The 20,749-nt window shown below is 49.2% G+C and overlaps 1 protein-coding gene across 12 annotated transcripts in view; it reads left to right on the top strand.

Moving 5' to 3' along the window:
- The window catches only part of CSGALNACT1 (chondroitin sulfate N-acetylgalactosaminyltransferase 1), a 335,696-nt gene that overhangs the window by 229,914 nt on the left and 85,033 nt on the right, over nucleotides 1–20,749 (top strand). The window contains exon 1 of one of the 12 annotated variants that reach the window (XM_082374864.1): nucleotides 9,220–9,310. The exons of 10 other annotated variants lie outside the window; for them this stretch is intronic. The gene's annotated coding sequence lies outside the window, so the exon portion shown is untranslated. Of the gene's footprint in view, nucleotides 1–9,219; nucleotides 9,311–9,810; nucleotides 9,942–20,749 lie in introns of those variants that run through there. One more of the 12 variants, XM_082374863.1, reaches the window with a different exon arrangement.

Genomic DNA, 20,749 nt, shown 5'->3' on the forward strand with positions numbered 1-20,749 from the left:
CTGAAGCACACCTTGATGTTGTTTTCTCCAAGCCCATCTCCATCAGCTCAGGAAATGAAACCATCCAGTGGTTCCCAGAATCCATGACACCTCCCGCCTCCCACGTTACCATCCAGTTGCCCAGTCCTTCAGTCTTACGTGCAGCAGAGAGCCCAAGCTCCTTCCCTTCTGCCCCGCCCGCTCCCTCATCCTCATCTGGACCACTGTTATCTCGTGCTTGGATCACTGCCTTGGCCTCCTGGCTGATTTCCCACCTTGCAAAATGTCTGTTCATGTCCTTTTGCCAATTTCCTAATTGGATTATTCGTGTTTTTCACTGTTGAGTTTTGAGAGTTCTTTGTATATTCTAGATGCTAGGCCTTTGTTGGATATGTGGTTTGCAGATATTTCCCCCAATCCGTAGCTTATCTTTTCATCCTCTTGACAAAGTCTTCCGCAGAGCAAAAGTTTTACATTTTGATGACATCCAATTTATTAATTTTTCCTCTTATTCATTATACTTTTGGTGCCAGTGAAAGAACTGTTTGTCTAGTCTTAGATCCCAAAGATTTTCGCCTGTGTTTTTTTCTAAAATCTCTATAGTTTAACATCTTACATTGAAATTTGTGATCCCTTTTGAGTTAATTTTTGGTCGACATTGTGGGGAGGAGGGACTGTGGATAGTCAATTGCTGTAACACCCTTGTTGAAAAGGCTGTTTGTCCTCCATTGAATTACTTTTGCACCTTCGTGAAAACCCAGGTGGGCATATCCCTTAGGTCTATTTCAGGTTCTCTATCCCGTTTCATTGGTCTGTGTGTCTGTCTCTCTGCCAGTATCACACAGTCTTGATTACTGTAGTTGTATAATAATTCTTGAAATGGGTAGACTGATTCCTCTCATTTTATTCTTTTGCAAATTGTTTTAGCTATTCTAGTTCCTTTGCTGCCTTATATAATTGTTAGAATAATCTTGTCTGTATGTATAAAACAATTTTGCTGAGATTTTTATGAGTTGCAGTAAATCTGTGTATCAATTTGGGGAGAATCTGTATCTGTCCTATGTTGAGTCTTTGAATCCCTGAATATGTTTTCCAATCCATGAATCAGTTTATTTAGATCTTTCAATACTTTTGTTAGCGTTTTGTAGTTTTCAGTACATAGGTCGTATATATGTTTTGTTAGATTTACACCTAAGTATTTCAATTCTTTGAGTGATTGTAAATGCTGTTGTATTTTAAATTTGTGTCCACATGTTCACTGATAGTACGTAGAAATATGATTATTTTTGTATTTTCTAGAGACAATCATGTCATCTACAAATATGGGCAGTTTTATTTCTTTACTTCTAGTGTGTCTGCCTTTTCTTGACTGTTGCACTAGCTAGAGTTTCCAGTACTAGATCTAACAAACGTTATGAAGGTGGGTATCCATGCTTTGTTCCCAGTTCAGTATTTCACCATTAATGTAATGTTAGTCGTAGGTTTTTGTAGATACTCTTTATCAAGTTGAAGTTCCCTCTATTCTTAGTTTTCTGAGAGTTTTTTTTTTTTTATCATGAATGGATGTTGAATTTTGTCAGATGCTTTTTTTGCATCAATTCATCAGATCATGTGATTTTGTTCTATAGCATGTTAGTATGGTGTATTACATTAGCTTAAATGTATGGGTTCAATCTGCTATCTTGCAACTGGAATCGTGTTTAGTTTCTAAATTTCCAGACACTGAATTGGAGCATTATGTTTCCCTCAGTTATAAGAAACAAAACCTCACTTTTCAGTTGTTAATCTGGGGCTATTAATCGTTGTTTAAATGATTGCAAATGTTTAAAATGTTAACGTTGTTATTAATGGACATTTAGTTGAACCAGTGATTTTGAGATCGAGTGTATATTTTTTCGAAACCTTCTAATCAGGAGAGTTCAGTTGATGAATCACCCATTACAAGAAGGTCTATTTTAAGTAGTAATCAAATTTTATCCCATTTTTTACTGTTGTCATTGGAACAGAAGTTGTAAATTATTAAGTTATCTTAGACCCTTGATTTTGGACATAGTTTAAGGGGCAGCTTGGATGATAAATCCTTCTTTGAGGTGTTGGGAGAGCACCCTGAAATTTTTTTGCGGGCCTTTAGAGAACTGGAAGACTTCACTAATTATTCTATAAAATTAAACATGGGAGAGAATGTTTCTCTTCTTATGTATTGTATGATCTAGTCTACTCACGGATAACAGGCACAGGGCTTGTAATTTGGAAGTCGGTTTAACATTTTTAAAGTACTAGAGACCTCTTTCCACATTCTTTTTCTCACCACGGATGGTTTTGAGCCTTTGCTGTTCTCCTTTGTAAACGCTTCTCTGCAGACTCAGTGCCCTCACCTTCTTTAGCCAGCAACATCTTTGGCCCCGTCAGCCCCGCACATGTTTTGGCAGCTGCCTGTGATCAGAAGCTTCTCCTGGGAGGAAATATTGGGAAGTGCAATGGAGAGACACAAAATATAATATTTTGTTATAATCACCAAAACTGTTTGGATTGCAAACTCCCCACTTGACCGGAGGAGGAAAAAATACTGCCGCTTGCAGGATTAGTCCTGATCAACTGCCTATTGTTATTATTTGATTTCTTCCAGGCGTTTCTTATGCCTCTTTAAGCGGTCGTTCCCTGTGCATTTTAGGTACCTGTGAGAGAGTTTAGGTCACTTGGGGCTTTTCCACTTCTGATTCAGTTTTGTATTCCTTCTGCCTTGAGTTCTGACAAGAAATAATTCTTGGTGGATTGCATTTAACTTCCCCGGCCGCTAGTTTCGCGGCCTCTGCAGGGCTGTGATGGGCGTTTTCCTGCTCACGTACCACCATCCACAGCAACTCAGTTGCTGGCGTTTGATTTCCCTGCGGTCTGCTGCTTTGTTATGTAACTGCTCTCCTGCAGCTGAATATCTCACCCCGCTATGAGCTTGGTAATAGCAAGTGTGTTTTTATGTTTTTTTTTCCAAACTTTATTCTGATTTTCACACATCACTGAATAGGATATATTTTCATATTCTACTTACTTTAATTTAGGCCTTTAGGAAAGAAGACAAAACGCTGGATCTGAGTTTTTTACGACAGTGGATTTGGTCGGGGGTGGAGGTGCGGGGGAGACCGGCTAGAACATTTTGCAAGGCTGTGTTTTGATCTAATACAAAAGATTCTTTTTTTCCTCCTTTCATGCTTTTGAGTATCTTATCATTTTAGCCATTTTAAGAAGTTCTGTCTAAGCTTTGTCATATATCTAATTTTTTTCTCCTCAATTATATTGCATATTCCTTGAAGAAAAGAAAAGGATCTGCAAAATTCTCTTCTATACTCCCCAGCAAGGAGGCTTCCAGATATATTGTAGATGCTCAACAGATTGAAACTGAATGTTATTCTGTGCCCTCTGTGCTGTCGATGTACAGAGTGGGCAGATCCAGTCCTGCCCTCAAGGGGCTTACAGTCCCTTAAGAGGACATGAAGTGCCTAGAAATAAGCGATTGGAGACAGAATGTCTGCGCCACGAGAAAGATGAAATCAAGGGACTTGAAGGCTAAAGCAGGAGAGAATCTATAGCAGTAAAGAAAAGCTTCGTGAATGGTTAGGTATTTAAGATGCGTCTCGAAGAAGGAGTCAGATTTGGAAAGGAACAAATTAAGAGTAGGGAATGAAGAAGAAGAGAAGACCGCTGTAGACCAGGGTTACACCACCAACAGGTGCAGCCGGAGAGTGCAGAGCACGACGCACGAGCAGCCTGCTTTCCGTTCCAGCGGTGGGCCGGACGTGGACGGCCCTGGATCTGGGCACGTTAGCCGACGCCTCGCTCTCTGCGCCGGCTGCCAAGGGCTGAGCAGCCTGAACTTGCGCGTCTGTGGGGCCGGAGGGTTCACCGCCTGCCCTCTGAGCACGGCCCTGGCTGGACTGTGGAAGAAGGCAGGGCTGGAGGGCGGCAGGGGTCCGCCTTAGCGGGACCTTGAAGGTCAGCGTGAGGGGTGTTTCCAGTTATTTATGATTAAGATCATAATCGAAGCTGTGAGTTTAGTAAAACCCTAATGGCAGCTGTGGAGGAGGGTATGGAGTGGGAAGGCGGGCCGGGGAGCTCTTTGTATGATCAGAACCTGAAAGAGAGAGATGTTGAAGGGACTAGAAAATAGAGGACATATACAAAAGCCTTTTGTAACATGGATTTTTAAAAATTAATTAATTATTTTTTTTAAATTTATTTTTGGCTGTGTTGGGTCTTCGTTTCTGTGCGAGGGCCTCCTCCAGTTGCGGCGAGCGGGGGCCGCTCTTCATCGCGGTGTGCGGGCCTCTCACTGTCGCAGCCTCTCTTGTTGCGGAGCACAGGCTCCAGATGCGCAGGCTCAGTAGTTGTGGCTCACGGGCCCAGTCGCTCCGCGGCATGTGGGATCTTCCCAGACCAGGGCTCGAACCCGCGTCCCCTGCATTGGCAGGCGGACTCCCAACCACTGCGCCACCAGGGACGCCCCCACGGGTGATGTTTTGAAGATACCAATGTGTCTTGTTCCCAGTAGCCCCTGAGTGTTCCTTGCTGCCCTGAAGCTTCCATCCATTGAAACTAGGACCTTGATTGTTTCTGGAGGAGGGCGGTGCTGCCTGGGTGGAGCGGCCACGGCTGGGCTTCCAGGAGCAAAATGAGAGTTGCTTCAAGGTTCATAGTGAGACAGTAACCTGAAAGTACACGCTGAATATTCCCAGAAGCTTGGCTTTGTTGAGAGGGAGACAGAAGACAACAGCCCAACAACAAAAAAGGATCTGTGCTTTCCTATAAGCCCAAGCTGACAGCCTAAGGGTAGAATTTACAGTAAACCAGAGTCTTGATGTGGGGCTCTCCGGACCGTTTTCTTGGGAATGATAAAGAAAACTCAGGCAGCAGCAGGAAGCGGAGAGTTTCCGAGGGGCCAGCCCTTCCATTCCCCCCAGGAGCCTTGCCTGCAGGAGAAGGGCAGGAGCGGTGGGGAAACCTCGGGGCACTGCCTGCTGGAGGAGGTGCAGCTCTGGGCTACACAGTGATGCACAGGGCACGTTCAGGTGTGCAGGGGTGCTTGAGCTGGATCGGGCCACGGCGAGTGCACCAGAACAGACGGAAATCTGAGGTCTGCTCCCTGCAGATGGGGGCCCTGAGAGCAGACTGAATTCAGTTGCAGAAGATAAAATTCTTTTCTTCCAAAGAAGTCATTGTTGATATACGGTTTCACCTTGGCTGCACGCTCCAGAGGTGAGACGTTCAGGCCTGTGGCCAGAACACTCAGGGAGGCTGTATTTTGGTTGATACTTAAGATTGTCTTTCTTCCCCTCCTGGTTTTGAACATCTTATCATTTTGGCATTTTTAAGAAGTTCTGTTTAAGCGTTGCTTTCCACATATTTAATTTTTTTCCCTCGGATTACATATTCCTTGAAGAAAAGGATCTTTAAAAATTTCTTCTCTCCTCCCATAGCAAGGAGGATTCTAAATATATTTTTTCTTCATTATGTGTAGATGTGAATGAATATTCTGGCAGGCCGATTCACTAATTATTTTACATTCATCTAGAAAGCTTGGGCTTTGGGGATTTAAATTTTTCCTTCTCTCAAATAAGGATAATAGATATCTGATCCCTTAGTAGCATGTCATGAGGATTAGGGAAATAATCTTGTCTGTGATGAGTTTCGAGCTCCCTGGAATTAGTCAAAGGTTTTTAATTTATCATCGTCATGTTTTCATTTGATGGGAATGGCAGCTTTACCAAGTAACCACTGACTGGGGTTCTTCGAGCCCAGAGTGCAGCCCAGGTTCTAGGTTTGACCTTGAGCCCCGCTGACCTCTGTCATGAAGCAGCTGCTGCCTGAGAGCCTGGGGCGTGGCTGCAGCCTTGGTCCTGCTGTGTGTGGGGTGGGAGAGCAGCTCCATGGAGGCCCGAGTGCAGGGAAACGCTGTGCTGAACACAACTCCGTGACTGCTTCCGGGGGGCTCTTGTTGTCACCAGCCCCGTTCTCATTCGAGCGTCTGTGAGGTGAGACGTAAAGTCCGCGAACTTTGTGGACAGTCGCCTTTTTCTGCTTTGCTCTTGGTTCCACAATTTTATGGAAACGAGATTTTTAGCGTCTGAATTACAGCGAAGTTTATATAACATGGTTATAATTTATAAATGTAGAGACTAAACTAAATACAAAGTCTATTACTGATCTATGTTAATGAAGGCAAGAGTTGCAGATAGTAGGAAATTTCATAGATACAATCTTTTCATTCACTCCTATCTGTGATACTCATTAGTCAGTAATGGGGAAGGGGGGATTTGTGGTGATGATCAGTTAAATGTTGATCAGAGGCCAGAGCCTAAGGGCAGAGGCAGCTGCAGGAGGCAGGGTCTTCTCTTCTCCATGTGGCTCCCCCTCCTTGCTGCCTGCCCTGAGTGGAGGTCCGTAGGTCTCACCTGTCACGTGACGTCACGCACCTTTCCAGCTCTCTCTGCCTTCTCCCTTGCAGCTAAACTAGAAAACGTTTTCCATACTCGTTGTCTCCACCTCCTTCCCCCTCTGTCTGTAATCCACCCTAACCTGCCGTTCACACCCATCAAGCCAGTAAGAGAGCTTTCGCTGAGTTACCGTGGCCTCCTTTTCTCAGCTCTTAGCTTGACAGCTCAGCAGCGTCTGACATTGTTATTCTGCATCCTCCTTCTTAAAAGTATATTGTTAAAGATTTCAGACTTAAAAAACATTTTCTTAAGAATATGACAGCCCCACATACCATCCACTGTAAGAAAAAGAATCTTAACAATATCAACACCTGTTTCCTTCCAGGGCTTCCCAGGCTCTCCATCCTCCCTGCTCACATTCACCTGCGCCCTCCTGAGAGGTGACTACTGTCCTGAGTGTCCCGTCCTGGGGCCCTAGGGCTCAGTGTAGGGCTTCCTCACCTGAGTTCCGTCAGTTGTCTCCAGCCACAGACAGGAGGGCGGTACTTGGTCATTCTGGGTCTGTTGCTCATTACAATAAAGACACACTGTGGAGAATCCAGGGGGTGTCAGGAGGAGGCTGATAGAACCTAGTATATGGATTTGGGTATCAGTTGGAGGACCCGCAGGTGGGTCTGAGGAAGGGGAGATTTGCTCCAGATTGGATGCTGTCAGAAAGCGGGGTTAATTCTCTGATTTGGCATCTCAATAAATCTTATCCATTGCGGCAGTGGCTCAAATGGGGAACTAGCAAAGAAGTAGCGGTCAGTCATTTTGGCCAAGAAAGGGGCTGTTTGGTATTTCGTGGGTGACACTTGCTTTGTTTTTGTCTGTGATTAGACAAAATTATGACGTGGCCTTATTTTGTTTGTGTTTGTTTGTTCTTATCCTGGTCTCAGAGTAACCTTGTGGGAGGCTGGTATTCTTGAGATGGTTTATGTCTAGGGTACATGACCTTGCTGGGAGGGTCAGGGCAGCTTCTGAATGTCAGGAGTTGCTTTCTTTTTTCTTTTTCCTCGGTTCTGAACAAGTGGAGAAACTGTATTCAGGCAGACGGAGACCACGAGATCAGCTTTGTTAGAAGGTTAGTTTGCAGGACATGGTTTGAGTATGTGGCAAAAGTGGGCTACCTGATATTGAACCTAGAACAGGCAGACTCCCACCCGTTCGTGGATGGCACGGGAGATGCGGAGGCCCAGCGGCCCAGGGTCTTTGTCTCTAGATCGAAACAGTGCCGTGAACTCGGAGCTCCTGGGAAGTCCCTTCTTGGCTCCTTTGCAGCTCCTCTCCTTTTCCTGGCCATTTGGTGCTGGAGTTCCTACACTGGTGTGGGTACCAGCTTTGCTTGCTGCTCTGTGCTCTCCCCACGTTATCCCCTTCGGCCTCAGGGTTTCAGTAACGTCTCTACGGCGATGGCCTAGATGCTGTACCGTCTGGATGCTAGACTTCCTCTTATTCCCCATCTCCACCTGGACGTTTTCGAGGCATTTAACATGCCCAAGGCCAAAGCCAAATTTATAATCTCCGCCCTAAGCTCGATGTTCTGCACAACCTGATCCCATAGCTCCAGCCCCCGCTCCAGCCACCCTGATGGCCTGCACGGCCCATGTGCACCATGTTGCTTCCTGCCTCCAAGCCCTGCCATGGGGTTATTTCTGCCAGGAATGCTCTTTCATCCTTTCTCTCCCTGCTAAGTCCCTCCTTCAAGACCTAGCTCAGGTGTCACCGCCTGCAGAAAGCCTTTCCTCTGCCCTCAGTGCTGGCTTGGATGTCCCTGTCTGTGTCGATCCTTTCTTACTTTTGCTCTTCCAGCCGTGAGCTTATTGTTCATGTGCTTGCCTCCTGCAGGGCCTCTAGCTTGTGCATCTTCATGTCTTGAGATGTATCTGTACATCTATACTTTGTCTGTACTTAGATATCTGCACTTACACTTGTATCTAAATGCAGACATGTAGCTACGGGGCTATATGATATAGGTAGCTGATACCGTGAACTAGACTTGGCACTTAATTCAGTATATTCAGTGCATGCTTGTTCAACGGCTTGTTGTCTAAAGACTCTGTTAGAATTTTGTCCAGTCCTGGAATGACAGAGCTTTGGTGACTTTAGTATTGAAAAGAGTAAGCCAAATATTTTTTTATCTGGGTGTCTTTTACTTTACTCAGGATATAATTCAGAAAAGTAGTGTCTGGATTGAAGTTTGTAAAGTACACAGTTTTCCCCCATTAAATTACAGGATATTTTCAGGAATGCTTTATTTTCGTTTCTGATTGACTGCCATTGGGTTATGACTCCTGAGAGTGTAGGTAATATCTTTATCAGTCAAATAAGCATTTTTCATTTTATCTATAATTTTTATCTATAAATCTTAAATGTATCTATAAGCTCAGAGTTAAGGGTCTTTAAATAATGGCTATCGTCCCCTCCTAGTTGAGGGAGTGCAAGCCTGTGGGTGGAACCGGGGCTCCAGCCTCCTCATCCCATGTTCGTTAGACCCCGTTGGATTTCAGGGGCGGGGGCGGCGTGTGGGATTGGGCAGGGAGCAGCTTTACGGGACCTGACGGCAATCCCTCCGCGGGCAGCAGGGAGGAGCTGCCTCCGGCCTCACCTGTCGGGTCTGACAAGGCACTCAGGTTGTGTACCTGCAGCTCTGGACGTCCTGTGACTCAGCCACGTGCCCCGGCTGCCACTCCCCGTGGGCAGCTTCCCCCTGGGTCATTGACTCCGATGTTCTGAGCGAGGCCTCTGGTAGTCTCTGCTCATCCTTTTGAGCCAGACCACACACCAAGCAGCCTCTCCAGCTGCCTGTCTCTGGGGGAGGGGAGGCCTCTCAGAAAACACCTGGTGCCAGGTGAAGGATGGGCCAGGTGAGTGTACGTCGTCGCGGGGGCGGCAGGAGGAGAGAGGAGCTGGGAGGGAGAGGCGGAGGCCAGCGATCTGAGAACAGACTTGGCCTTGAACTTCCTGTGTAAACAAGAATTTTTTTTTCCTGATTATCACCCCCTGATTTGGTTTTCTCCAGCGTTAGTCCTTTGAAATTTCTGCAGGTTCTTAGTGCCGGTTATAATGAAAATGAAAGCAGTAATGATCCCACCCATCTTGAGGGTTTTAGTTTGTACTCTGCATTTTCACATTTGTTTAAAGAAAATTGATATTACTTTTTCATCAGCTTTGCAGCTGGGATTGTGTGCCCTGGAGGGAGACGTTGATCTGGCAAATAAATAGGATAAAGAACATGAAGTTTCCCTGCTGAGGGGGCTTGCTTGCTTTTCTGAATTGCTACAAATAAAGACATAACGAAACAGTGAATTATATGCAGTGCTGAGGCCTGAAGGCGTGGTCAGTGTGTGCTTTGCCCTGTTTGTAGATTCCCTGGTGGCTTCTCAGAGCCAGCGTGCTGGTGACCAGAGCCGCAGTGGGGATGGGATGGCCTCCTTTTGTTCTTTTCAGCATCTTTCGTCTGATTCGGAGGCTGAGGTTGTGCCATGTTCGACAGAGGTACCCTTCGTTTCGTTATGTTTTTGCTTATGTCAGCCCTGTCCGGGAGCCAGAAACTCGGAAGTAAACATCTGCCAAACGTAGGCAAGCAACAAGGTCAGCCTCTGTAGCTAAGGAAGCTCCTTAAAAATCTCATCTCATTAGAGGCTTTTAATAGAGATAAAGCAACGTTCATTTAAAGTGGAGCCCTCCTCAGACCCACTTCTCCACCGGATAATTGCCTTTGTGTCAATCTTGAGACCCATTAGCTTGGTTTCAAGAAAAAAAATTCAACTCTTCCTTCTATGTAGAAGGAGCTGATGTTAAATAAATAAATAAATAAGGGCTGTGACAAGGCCATGGAGTTTTCACCTGGCTTGGGACACATGAAAGAGATTTGAACACAGAGAGACCCACTCAGAGAGACACAATCTGGGAGGGGGGAGGGATAAATTAGGAGTTTGGGATGAACATATACACACTGCTGTATATAAAATAGATAAACAACAAGGACCTACTGTATAGCACAGGAAGCTCTACTCAATATTCTGTAATAACCTATAATGGAAAAGAATCTGAAAAAAAATCTAGGAAAAACTAGAGTCTGTGAATACAATGCTGAATTTTTATAGTTCTTTATCTTTTTCCCCTTTTAAAAATTAAGACAGTAGGCATCCTAAGTAGTGGAATTGGTGCAGGAGTGGAAAACCTTAACTAGGTCTGCATGTTTTATAACCATGGTCATGGAGGGATTCTCGGAGGGTCCCCAGCTCTGCCACCTGGAAGATTCCTCTGATCCAACCAGAACAGTCTCTCCTCTGAACCACAGCGACATCTTGTTTGTATTAATGGTGATTGGTCACATCCCCCTGGCAGCCAGCTGTTTTTCGCCTGTCCCTCTCTCCCCCTTCCCGGCACCTTGTGAGGACGGGGACCTCGACTAACCCCTCCTCTGTCGCTGTCATGGTCCAAACGGTCTCCTTCAATACATATTCAGTGACTGGGTGGATAAAATTCACGTTAATTATAACATCGTTGCTGAATCTCAGGAGTTATTTTCTATGCTCCTGTTACTATGGAGAAAATGCTTGTCACGAGGGTTCCACGTGCCACCCTCCGGTGGGAACTGGTGGGCATGGGGAGAGTAGGGGGTGGTCTCAGAGCCCCTGCTCATCTTCCACCCGTCCCTGCTGCCCGCAGGTCGCTGCAGCTGGGGTGAAACTCTGTGTGTGTTTTGCTCCTTTGAGATGGGGTCGTGCAGTTGTAGTCATTTTAGCAAGTGTTGCAGACTCAGTGTGTCATCAAAAGGATAGTATTCCTGTTTATCTTTCAGGAAGAGGCTTTTTATGCCCACCCTGAGCAGCTTGGAACTGAGAACTGTTATGTATCAGAATGATGATGTACAGTCAGAAGAGGGCATCTTGAAGCCTCATTTAGAGAAGCAGGTTTTATTGTTTAAAAACTTTTTTTGAACCCCAGGAATATCTCTAATACTGGCAGCTAAAATTAGAACACTGCTGTATCGAGTTATGTCATTTTGAGCTACTGGAAAATTGCATTTCAGAAATATCTTAGGAGGGTCTTTGAGATTTCTCCCAAATGGTACCTGCTGACCTTTCACCAGGGACCTGGTGGGTCCGACCTTGGCTGAGTTGTGCCCGTGGTCCAAGTGGGCAGTCCGCTGGTCGGACAGTCTGCTTGCTGCTTACAGCCGGGAGGTGTATTGTCCCGAGACCTGAGTGATGTCTAGGAAACGTGATGACCCGCCCTGCCCCGTGCCCGTCCCCGTGCCTGGGCACCGAGCTGAGCCTTCACATGCAGTGGCCTTTTAAAACCCCCCGGCAGCCTGCCTGGGGTCCCCGCCTCTGTGTTTAAATGCAGTGTGGCGAGAGCTTTTAAGATACACTACGGTTTTCTTCTTTTTTCTTTTTAAAAATAAACTGGGCTTTGGGGGATGGGAAGGATGTAAGAGAGCTACTTTGATTTAAAATTTCTGGAGTGCGGGGCAGAGGCAGGGACCGGCGTCCAAGAGCCGTGGGCTCTGGTTCTGACGGTGCTTCACCCGAGCCTTCGCACTGTCTAAACACCAGCTGTTTCTCCGAGGCTAATCTTCCTGGTGAGTGAAACACTGCCCGTGCCGGCCCGGCTCTCTGATCAGGTTCCGCCCGCGTTCGGTTGACTGCTGGCTGTGCAGGTGTGAGGCTTGGGAGTTGACGGGTCGACCCCCCCCCCCTGCCCCCGTCATTTCAGCAGCAGCACCCGCCGGGCGTGTCCAGCACCAGCCCGTCTTTGCCCTGGATCTTCCCCTGTGCCTGTTCTCTCCCAGCGGTGGCTCCGCCCTCCACCCTCGTGCTCCCTGGACACTCTCTATCCCGTGTCAGGCCGGTCTGCAGGCCCTGGAGATGGTACCCGACACGCCGCTCTAGAACCACAGCCCACGTTTACTGCTGCTATCCCCACGTCCCTTATTCGGACACCGCAGAGGTGCGCTGGCCACGTGCCCATCTCCCCGAGGCCGGTCTCCCCTCTCCAGTCCCTCTCAGCACTGCCCGTTTGCTGAAATTCAGTTCACATCATGTGGTTCTCCTATTTAAAAAGGTAGCCGGCTGGCTAACCCGTGCCTATAGGCTACCGTACAAAGTCCCCGTCGTGACAGGAGGCCTGTCTTAGGCCAGACCACTGTTCTGACACCACAGACCAGGTGGCTTAAACAGCACACGTTTATTTCTCACAGTTCTGGACGCTGGAGGCCTGAGGTCAAGGTGCCAGCCTGGCCGGCTGGTTCCTTCTTTTCAGGCCCTTCATGCTCCAGCACTGCTCCCTGGCCAGGCTTTGTGCACCCCTCTACGATGCCCATGGCTCTGTTAAAGCACATAGAAAACTGTAGAGAAGCGTGGGGCCCAGTGATGGAGAGACGGACAGCAGAGCCACGCTGCCTGAGCTGGACACCCAGTTCTACTGTTTTCTTGCTGGGTGACTTGAGCCAGTGACTAACCTCTGCCTCCATGACCTTACCTACGAAATGGGTATGATGTTAATAGAACCTGCCCCATTGGAGGCCTCAGAGAAGCAGGAAGAAGATGCAGAGAGGGTGGGGGCCTAGAGAGGAAGGTGAATGTTTCCAGGAAGGGCAGGGAATATTTTAAGAGTGATGCAGAGGAATATTGGCATAACATTAAGTAGTATTAAACTGAAAAACAAACTTGGATGAAGTAAGCACTCTGTGCTGTCTATCTTGTGTAGAAATAGGACAATTTCTATTGCAGGTAAATTTCTTTCTGGGAGTAATATCTATTTTTTTTAATAAATGTATTTATTTATTTTATTCTTGGCTGCGTTGGATCGTCGTTGCTGCGCGTGGGCTTTTCTCTAGTTGCGGCGAGCAAGGGCTGCTCTTTGCTGCAGTTTGCTGGCTTCTCATCGCAGTGGCTTCTTTCGTTGCAGAGCACGGGCCCTAGGCGCGCGGGCTCAGTAGTTGTGGCTCGCGGGCTCTAGAGTGCAGGCTCAGTAGTTGTGGCACACGGGCTTAGTTGCTCCGCGGCATGTGGGATCTTCCCGGACCAGGGCTCGAACCCGTGTCCCCTGCATTGGCAGGTGGATTCTTAACCACTGCGCCACCAAGGAAGTCCCCGGAAGTAACATCTTGAAATGCTTTAGCTAATCCCTTAGTGATCAGTTGACCCCCCCAGTGGGTATAGTGGGCAGTAGGAGAGGCTTGGCACTGGTGTGGGATGCGAGCCGAGGAAAGGCTGGGATGCCAGAGGAGGGGCCCGTGGCGTGGCGGGCCACAGCTGGACCACAAAATACGGTCTGCGATCAGCTCTAGGTTTTATTTTTGCAAAAATAATACGATATCTTGCATTTATATAATATTGGACTAATATTATATTTTTCTGCATTATTGGTTCTACTTCTCTACTCAGATAGACGGCTCTGCTGATCTAGCCCCATGGGGTTTCTAAAGTAATTCTGTACCATCTGCACTTTCTCCAGTCCTGTTCTGTAATAGCCACTTTCTAGAAGCCAGACCCTTGTTTGTGTGCTGATGCCTCCTTGTTGGTGGGGAAGAAAGAGGAGAACCAGGCAGAATCACTCTGGGTATTCTGTCTTGACTCAAAGTGGCGGTTTCCTCCTTAACCCTCTCGCTTCAAACATGCCAGCAAAACACGTCAATGGGCTCGAGAGAGTGGGTCCCAGCACCTTCGATTCAGGATGTGTCCAGGGGTTGCTCCTTCGTGGCCGTGCTGCGGGGGTGAGGAACTGCTGTGCTCACCCCCTTCTTTAACGAGACCCGGGGTGGCCACACTCATACATCAAGCTGGCTGATGCCCGGGATTGGAGTGACACCCCTGGGAGGGGCAGCACACACCAGCCACGGGGTGACCACAAGGGCCAGAGGAAAGCCGTGGGTCGTCACTGTTTGCAGTGAAGCCGAGTCTCTCCCAGGGAGCCCAGGATGGGGAGCGGGGAGAGCTTCATGCATCTCCCCAGCGCTCACCTCCAGGTCCAAAGGCCGCCATCTTGCACTTTTACAGGCTGGTGTCTGGTTGCGCTTCTCTTTAGGGCCCATGTTTTATCCTCTTTGTGGGGCTTTCCCTGCTGCGTTGCTCCCTGTGGCCCTGCTTGTGGGCGTTGCCTCCCCTTTGCTGGTGAGGTTTGGTTCTGTATGTGTGGCAGCTGTGTCTGCACTCTGGAGCGTCACGCTGATTGGTGTCGATGGCTTTGGGGGCGTGTGGGGATGTGGAAGCCGCTGGCTGGGTGGGTAAGCCTCGGGCCTCCCCACGTCCCAGATCCTAGTCTCAAGACTGGGATCAGCCACTCTCATGAGGTTCAGGTGAGACAGCAGGTGATGCTCGAGGTCCCGTGATTCTCGGAAGGTCCTCAGTGGAGCCCCTGGGGTTGCCTGAAGGGCCAGCAGGTCCCTGCCTTGGACTTTCATCTGCTCTGGGAGCTCTGGGTCTAGAAGTGTTTTAAAGGCATTGGCTGGGACATGGTGGGGGCATTTGGTGAACCTTATTTCTCATCCTCCTCTTTCCTTCTCCGATCTGCTAATAAGGTACACGGATCGTCTTACCAGGAAGCAGAGAGCCCCGCTTTCCCTCTCCGTGCTGCCCTCGCTGTCACTGAAGTTGAGCCCACCTCAGCCTTCACGGCACAGGGAGGGCGATTCACAGCCCCGACCCCCCCCTCGGAGCTGACCTCTGCTGCCCAGCAGCTCCACCCAGCATCTGCTTGGGGCCCTGTGCTTGCTGCTCAGCTGGAGGGGCGCACAGCACCGCTCACTTTCAATTACCCTCTCCTGTGAATCAGTAGCGCGCCTTTCCCTGGAAGCTGGGGCCTGCTCTCCGCAGCGGCACACTTCCCTGAGTCTCCAGCGGTGTCAGCGGTTGGGGTGACTTCTGCCTGCATGCGAGCACGGTAGGGGACTCGCGGTGCGTGGCACTGCGTGGGCAGCTCCTTTTGCCAGGCTCTGGAGGACGGAAGGGAGAAGCCGGTGTCGGGCAGGAGGGAACTCGTGGCGAGGCCAGCCAGCAGCTTGGTTAGCCGACTGAGAGATGCCCTGTCTCTCTCCCTTCAAAGAAGAAATTCCACTTGCCAGGATGCTTTTTAGTGGGTGATAAGCGGGTGTAAGCTTCTGGCATCTGCTCAGAAGCCCTCGGATGTCGCAGGGGGTGTTCTGTCCCGAGCCCGCCGAGTGGCCAGAGCAAGGCTCACACCAGGCACAGCTGGGATCGGCACTGTTTCCAGGGGCGGTGTGAGTTTGCAGAGCTGGTAAGGGATGTGGACATGCAAACCACAGATAAGTGGGGAGGCAGAACATTATATAGAGAAGAAAAGATTGCTTTATGCTACATCTGAGGGGCCAGGCAAGATCCACTAGGCATTCAGGAGCAAGAAAAATTGGACAGGTTGGGTGCAAGATGAGGAACGGGTCTCAGCAAGCAGTTCGGGATTAGTGAGGGTGGTGAACGGTACGGCCTAGTGGGTAAGAGCAAAGTTTAGCATCAGATTGAGCTGGATGTGAAACCAGGCTTGGCCGCTTGCCAGCTGTGCACCTTGGGGCGAGTTACGTCACTGTTCTAAGCCTCAGTTTCCTTATCTTTAATGGGATAATAAGACGTAGCTCATAGGATTGTTTGGGGGATTAAATGAGATGATGTTTATAAAGTGCTTAGTCTGGTGTCTGGCCAAGAGCAGATGCTCTCTAAGCGGATGTAATCGTGAGCATCAGGAGGTCCTGGGAGCTTGGTTTCTGGGGCTCTCGCTTTGCGGGCAGGGTGACCCCACCAGCCTCAGAGAGCCCGCAGGATGGGCCGGACCGAGGCCGGACAGGCCTCTCAGCAGGGTTTTGGCAGTTGACCCAGGCCTGCATGTCTGCTTGGGGCATCTTCCTGCCGGGAAAATGTTCTTGATTCACCTTATCCTAAGTAGCGTGAGTCCTGCCCTCTTGTGCCGGTGCCCTTCTCTCTCGTCACTCCCCAGGCCCCACGGCCGCCACCTGTGCTGGTTGACCTCCTTAGATGCTTCCTGAAACAAGGTTGGAGGTGGCAAGGGGCGGGGAATAGAAAAATCTACGTGTGTTCAGGACGACCCTCTCTTTCAATTCTTCTCTACGAAGGTTCACCAGTGAATTAGAAACCAAAATCAAAAGAGACTAGCAGAAAGGGCTTGGGCCTGTTTCCTGGCTTTTTGGCTTTCAGAGCTGTGATTAATCTCCGTGTGTTCATTTTCTGATTAGCAGACCCCAGTTTCTTTTTCCACATTTCCCTTTCTCTGCTTCCAAGTAGGGAAAAAGGAATCAGTGATTCTTGCAGAGCAGTGTAGAGATGAGGGGATGGAGGGACACCTCCCAACGAGGGGATTTCGGTCCCTCTGGGCCATGGGGAACCAGCTCCCGGATCTGGTTACAGGGAGGACCTCAGAATGGACCCTCTAGGGTGTCTTGAAGGCCACGTCCAGGTCCTCTGGGTTGGAAGGGAGGGAAGCATGTACCTGGCAGGGGCCAGGCAGTGTCTGGGCAGCAGGTGTTGGGGACCCTGGGATGGAGGTGGAGGTCCAGAGGCAGGAAGGTCACCCTGAGGAGCGGGAGCCTGCGTTGGGGCCCTGGGGTGGGCGGGGCTGCAGCTCCGTCCCCGGGACACTGGGATGAAACTCGGTGCGGAGGGCAGTTACTTGGGAGCTGGAAGCGGGTCCTTGGGGAGCCTGGGACGGTTCCTCAGGGTGAGAAGACATTAAAAACAATTTTTTCGTTATTTTAGGGGTATTGTTTTGCGAATACACACTACAACAGTACTCTGACTTATCATGAGCACGTTAACATGTGGTACTCGTCCACTAGTTACTTCCTGCCTGGAATGTGCTATTTGTGTTGGTCAGTTTGGAGACCCCTGATCCGCGTGCCAAGGGCGAAGGGGGAGTGCGACCCTTGGAGCCCGGTTCTGTGTCCGGGCAGAGCCTCGGGCCAGGCAGCCTGGTGTCAGGGTGGATGCGGTCCGCGGGGACGCTTCTCGGCCACGTTGATGCTGTGATGGCGTGTGGAGGCCCGTGCCCCCCGCTGGCCCATACCTGGTCCTGTGTGGACAGTGACAGGGGGCTTCCCTCCGCTCCCCAGCTGCCGTCAGAAGCACCCCGAGGATAAAGCACTTGGCCCGTGATGGACGCCGACTCAAGCTCCAGTGGAGCAGAGACGCCCGCGTTCTGGAAAGGTCTGCCACGCCTGAGGAGCCCTGCTCCGAAGCCCCCCGGGGGTGTGGTTTGGGGAGATTATGCTCATCTTCAGGCTGCTTTAACTTCTCTGCAGCGTCTCGCCCCGAAGTAGAGGTGTGCACAAGAGCCAGGTTGCTGTGGACCCTGCAACGCCGCGGCAGGGGTTGTGTGTAGAAGCTCGTCTCTCTTAAGAGACCAGATGGAGAACAGTTAGGGGGAATCTGTGAACAGGAGGCAGCGAGCAGAGGCTCGGGGCTGGGGGGGGTCTTCGGCTCTTGCGGTGGCTTTGATCCATGTTCTGCTGGATTCTGCAGAATCCGCCCACTCCGGCCTTGTGGCCCCGGGCTGATGGGGGGAGGTAGACACCATGGTGGGAAGGCAGGGACGCGGAGGCCGTCCTGGGGGCCAGACGGAGGCGGAGGGGATTCGAAATGCAGCTCTGAGGCCGGGTGAAGTGTACAGAGTTACTTTATATACGTTTCCGAGAACATCTCTGAATAAGAATCTTTGCAGGTTGCCTTCTCCACACACATTCAGGATGGTGTGTTTACCCAGGAGATAGGACCTCGATTGATGTTCTGTTAGTACAGCTAATCCTGCCGCTGAAGGTTAGCTGTGCCCCTGCTGTCAAAGAGCTGATTGTCTGTGCCCAGGAGGAACCGATGCACATGGCGGCCTCGGGGCCCTGGCCCGCCACTTCCCGGCCCAGGACACACTGCTGGTTTTCTTCCCCACCATCCCTTTTGGCTGTGTGTGTGCACAGGGTCGGGCTGTCCCGTGGAATTTATTGCCGCTCCCTGAATGGTCCCCTTTATCACTCACAAGGCCTGTCATTGTGGTGTGTAGTGCCGCCCGACCTGGTCTCGCCACAAAGCCACCGTCCTTTCCGCCTGCTGCTGCCCCGACAGCATCTCACAGCCGGGCATGTCCTGCGGGCCTCGTGATTTATGAGCCTCTCGTGGACATTCTGTCACAGTACCCAGCCCTCGTGACCTGGGGTCTACAGAGTAAAATGAGTATACCCGTCCTAATGGTGCCTCTGTCCGAGCTGTGGAAGTTCTAATTTCCACTGTCCCCATTTTGGTTGAGTGTCAGACTCTGGACCAAACTTAGACCTGTCTTAGTCTCACTCTCGAAGAGTTTCCACTCTTAAGATGAAATGATAAACAGTACCTTTGGCCACTTGCCTATCTTATTTTAACGAATGTTGTTGATTCCTAACATTTATTTTAAGCTTTTCTCATTTGGAAATTTATTTATTTATACTTTTCTTCTCAATCCCCGTGCACACACACACACACACACACACACACCCATACATTTGGTAGGTGGGAGCATGGCATTAACGCTTTGTATTTGTTCTAATGGCGTTCGCCTGCTGGGGGCTCATGTTATAGTTACTTGCAAAGGGCTTAATGCCTCTACAAGCTCATGAATTTGCTGATGGAATTTGTGCTTGGTTCGCTTTTCATCTCCTGTAACTTCTTATCAGTGTATAATAACAATAGGTGCTCAGTAACCGCAAGGATGAATAATGACGGTATCCCGGATGGCATGGACTGTGCTTCCGTCCTGTGGTTGGGCCGTCGCCGTGTTATGTGGCGATGCGGGGCTGGCCAGGATGCTTGCTGGACTGGCCAGGATGTCAGCGCTGCCGGACAGCTTTTGCACCTGGAGCCTGAGAAACCCACCCATTGCTGGACCCCTTGGCCTAGGGCCCCCTGCTTCTTTCAGACTCTCTGCCTTAAATGTTCAGAAAGAAATTCCTTATGCAGCCCCCTACCTGTATACCCCAGGGCAGAGCTCTTAGGGTTATTCGGTCTGTCCTTAGATCCCTTGTCCAGCCGGAGAGTTTGGGGAGTAGCGCTGCGTTCGGGTGGCTCACGCTGGGGCATCTGGCGAGCGTTGCTCTGCAGCGCCTTCTCCCTTCACAGAGGACCGTGGAGGAGCCTCCGCCCGCCGTTTTGTTGCCCAGACAGGTTGTAAGAATGGCAGCAAAACCGCTGGGCTCGGATGTCTCTTCAGTCTAATCAGTAAGTTCAGTGTTTTGGACAAGGTGCATCACAGAACATCCTCGGGGATTTGGCAAGAGGCAGGAAAGCACTGGGGAAAGCGCTTGAGAAGGATGGACGTTTAAAGTGTAGGTGGCAAGACACCCGAGGGGCACGAGGGATTTTCTGTGGTTAAAAAATAGGAGCACACACCTCCCTTCACCCACACTTCCTAACGTTGGTTACTGACAGGGCTTTATCTCGCACTCCCGCCACCCCAAAGACGGAGCTCCTCTGAAATCTGGGTGCCTTTTCTAAGTTTTTAAAATAGTAGCACAGTGCTGCTGGGATGGTACAGCTTTATTTTCACTGTCGTCTCTAACTTGTAATAGTGCTTGGTAATTACATGGTGTTCTCCATCTGCAGCTGTAAACACATTATAAAAGTTAACTCTTTAATTCTCCCAGCATCTCTGCAGAGAGCGGGAGAGGTTGTACCTTTGCGGTTTGGCTGTACGTTGGGTCAGGGTTACATCTCATCGAGGCCGTTCTTTCCTGTGTGTGGTAGAGCTGGGAAGGTCACATCTTTGCTGCAGTTGAAAAACCCGTTGTCTCCACAGAAGCAAGAGTGCGAAGGATAAGCCTCCTGACTCTAGCAGACAAACGTGTGGCCAGGTGCTGCTATTATGATTACAGGTTAGATTGCTAGAAGCATCCAAAAAACAGTGTGTGTTAAAAGATGCAGAATTTTGTTTTTGACATACATTATCTGCTCTTGACATTTAAAAGGAGAAATCCATCACTGCTCTTTTGGAAGTAATTTTTACGGCTTTTATTGCTTTTAAAAAGTCATTTCTTCCTAGATCTGTTTTTTTCTCCTTTTACATCCGGAAGAATGGAATACCAAATAACTTTGAAATTTATACTAGTGAATTTCAAAAGGCAGACTAGACTTTCAAGAGACTTATGGAACAGAACTAATAATTGTTGTACAGTTTTAAATTTCTTTAGCCATTGTTTTAATACATTGCTTTGGTTAACCAAAGTGATTTCAATGTATTATGCAAACGTAACCATTATTCCGTTAAAAATATGTTAGAAAGATTGCATACTTTGTTTCCACAGTACAACA

This window comes from Balaenoptera borealis (genome assembly GCF_965194805.1).
Source record: "Balaenoptera borealis genome assembly, chromosome: 21".
Classification (NCBI taxonomy): Eukaryota; Metazoa; Chordata; class Mammalia; order Artiodactyla; family Balaenopteridae; genus Balaenoptera; species Balaenoptera borealis.